Here is a 3,378-nt window from a genome sequence, read left to right on the forward strand (position 1 = left end):
AAAGACGCAAGTTCATATCAACCAAAAAATAAATCCTATAAACACATAATAGAGGTCGACATATCCCAAGCCAAGTGCTCGGTCCTCCAGCTCTACCGACCATCAAGCCACCCAATCAACATATTTGAGGTCGAGTGTCGGTATACACTTGCGGTCGACCGCAAAATTTAATTAATGTATTTGTAAATTAATTATATGATTGTGATATATATATATATATATATATATATATATATATATATATATATATATATATATATATATATATATATATTGCTATTATACTTCTGTTGTTCTGCTTTTTGCCTTGTCCCCTCTTTAGGGCACCGAAAACATGAATGCACGTAGCAGTAAACCGGGTCACAACCATTTCACTCGATGCCCATCTTAAAGATCCTAGGGTATTTTCAAAGACGCTTTCCACATCCGACTACATAAATTAACAGCCCCCGACATTTTGCTTGCGAGAAGATTTAAGGGTGCTGCCATATACGCTTTATACACCCAGCTACAATAATCAATTCCCAATAGTGTCTCGTGCGTCTTCAGAATTTAGGGGTGCTTTCTGATAACATGAAATAATATCACACTTTTGGACTCGATTTAATTAAATTTTATTATTATTTGTTTCGATTTATTTCATTTTATTCGATATTACTTGGTATTTTTCCTTCTATTTGTCTTAGGTAACTTATTTGAAGCATAAGTGAAAAAGGAAGAAAAGGGGGTGCAAAAAGATAATGAGAAGAAAATTCCACTAAAGCCCAGCCCACAATCACAAGCCAGGAGCGCTGAAGCTGTGACGAGCGTCACGCCCTACTACCTTGTGTTACGAGCGTAACACAAGGTGTGACGAACGTCACACCCCTCTCCTATATTTTTGACTTTTAACGCGCAACAGAGGCACGTTGAAGCCTATTCTTCCGCTTGACTCTTGGAACGTGAAGACTACTTACGGAAGGCATTTTTGGAAACCGTTACAAAAGTGGATTAATATAAATAGTTGCTTTTATCCAACCCTGAAGGCCCCCCCGTCTCTTTCCGTCGTGCAAGCATATTTTACAGCATTATTTTTCTACAGCTTTCTATTTTATTAGCAATTTTTATTTCTTTCTTTTCCAGTCAATCTTTCAAGCACTTAATTAATTTTTCACACAATAGTTTCTACACCGGAAACTATTGTGTATCTTTTACTGGATCTAACCTTACGTTAGATCATAGTATTTTATTCCTTCGCTTTTATTTTCCTGTCCGATTGAAGAGTTCAAGAACAAATCCAACCGGTCTGTGGTGGAGTGTTCAAGATTGCTATTAATTATTCAGGTTCTTTAATTTATTGTTTTAATTTATATATGCCCTGCATTACTGTTTATTTATATTGTTTGCCTGATATGGTTTTATTTAAGCATGATGATTGTTTAGACCCGTTTAGCATGTCTGGCTAAGTATTTTAGATACCGGTATGTAAAGTAAGCGGAATGAAGGAATCAAAACTAAGTTGGTTTAATTTCATTTAAAAAATAAATCACTCTTTTTATGGTCTCAATTTACAGGGTTAATCCCAAAGTTTTTGTACGAGAGTAAAAGACATAAAGAAGTTAAAATCAATAGAACGAAAGTTTGAGTTTTTAACTGGACAGTGTAAATTGGACATTAATTCTAAATCAGGGCGAAAGCAATTTTTAGAGTTAATTAAATTCTAATCTTTTTCAAAAAGTATTTTTAAAGGTTAAATGTGAGGACGAGAGTTAAGCATTTAAGTTTAATTATATAATCTAAGTCAATAGAGCGAGAGTTTGAGACGAGGGTGTTTAAACGGTTATTATTTTCTTAAAAAGAGTTTCTATAGATTCTATTGTTTTCAAAAAGTGATTTTGGACTTAACTAATTAGTGACAGCGCACGTTAATATAAAGTCATAGTCTATTCAACAGAGCGAGAGTTTGAGAAAAGGCTTTTAATCAATAGTGTCTCCTGAAAAGATTTATTTTAAAACCAAGAAACCAACGAAGATTTGATTCCCTAATTACGACGAACTACATACCGATATCCGCTTAATTGATATTTAATTTAAATCTAATTTTAGTTTTACTTTTCCCCCAAACAATCAAAGTATCATCCGCCTTAGCTTTACGAAGTAACCTTAGAAAACAGTATATCGATTCATAAGTCCCTGTGGGATCGATATCTTTTAAAACTACGCGATAGAACTGTGCACTTGCAGTTAGTACCCCAATCGACTCATAAAGTCGCGATCAAGTTTTTGGCGTCGTTGGCGGGAACTTTTATTTAGTCGATATCGTAGCTCTTCTGTTACGCTGTGGAGACTAAGGCAATTTTTATTTTTCTTTCTTTCTTTCGTTGATTTGTATGCCACACACTCGCTCATAAGGCGAGCCGTTTTACTTACGAATCAACGACATTGAACTATATCTCCGAGTCTTACGACGAATTCGGGAATATCGTGCTGCAAACAATCTCCCTCCTATTGAAGTGCCCGACCTCAAAAATCTTCTTCCTTCGCCGATACCCGAGATGGCAGAACCAGCTCGTGCTCTTCGAGATTACGCCGCTCCATCGCAAGATGAGCTGCATTCGAGTATTGCTCCACCCGCAATCGAAGCAAACAACTTCGAACTTAAGCCTTCGCTGCTACAAGCAGTGCAACAGAATCAATTCTCTGGAAATCCTACCGAGGATCCAAACCTTCATTTATCCGTATTTGTCCAATACGCTGATACTGTTAAAGCTAATGGTGTCACTTCAGAGGCAATTCGACTTCGTCTTTTTCCTTTCTCGTTAAGAGATAAAGCTAGAAGATGGCTTCAGTCTCTACCTTCCAACTTAGTCACCACATGGAACGAGTTGAAGAAAGTCTTTCTTGCCCGATATTTTCCTCCAAGCAAAACAGCTATGTTGAGAGCCCAGATAAATGGATTTAAACAGAAAGATAACGAGTCTCTTTTCGAAGCATGGGAAAGATGCAAAGACATGATGAGACTTTGTCCACACCATGGTTTAGAGGACTGGTTAGTAATTCATACCTTCTATAATGGTCTCTTATACAACACAAGGTTAACAATAGACGCCGCCGCAGGTGGTGCGCTTATGGATAAACCTTATGCCGATGCTTATCAACTTATCGAGAGCATGGCCCAAAACCATTATCAGTGGGGAAGCGACCGAACAATGGTAGAAAAACCTCAAACGAAAAGTGGCATGTACGAGATAAGTAGCCTTGATCATGTTAATGCAAAAGTGGATGCTCTGGCCCAGAAAATTGAAAGTTTAAATGTATCACCTCCAGCCACTGTGGTTGCCGCAACTCAAAATTGCGAAGTCTGTGGAATCCAAGGTCACACTCCTGCAGATTGTCAAC

The 3,378-nt window shown here is 37.3% G+C and overlaps 1 non-coding gene across 1 annotated transcript; it reads right to left on the minus strand.

Moving 5' to 3' along the window:
* Positions 1 to 2,912: 2,912 nt before the first annotated feature.
* LOC127115972 (small nucleolar RNA R71) lies at positions 2,913 to 3,019 on the minus strand. Its single transcript, XR_007800968.1, has one exon. It is a non-coding gene; the product is annotated as a small nucleolar RNA R71 (small nucleolar RNA).
* Between the last annotated feature and the right edge of the window lie 359 nt (positions 3,020 to 3,378).

Source organism: Lathyrus oleraceus, chromosome 1 (genome assembly GCF_024323335.1).
Source record: "Lathyrus oleraceus cultivar Zhongwan6 chromosome 1, CAAS_Psat_ZW6_1.0, whole genome shotgun sequence".
NCBI lineage: Eukaryota > Viridiplantae > Streptophyta > Magnoliopsida > Fabales > Fabaceae > Lathyrus > Lathyrus oleraceus.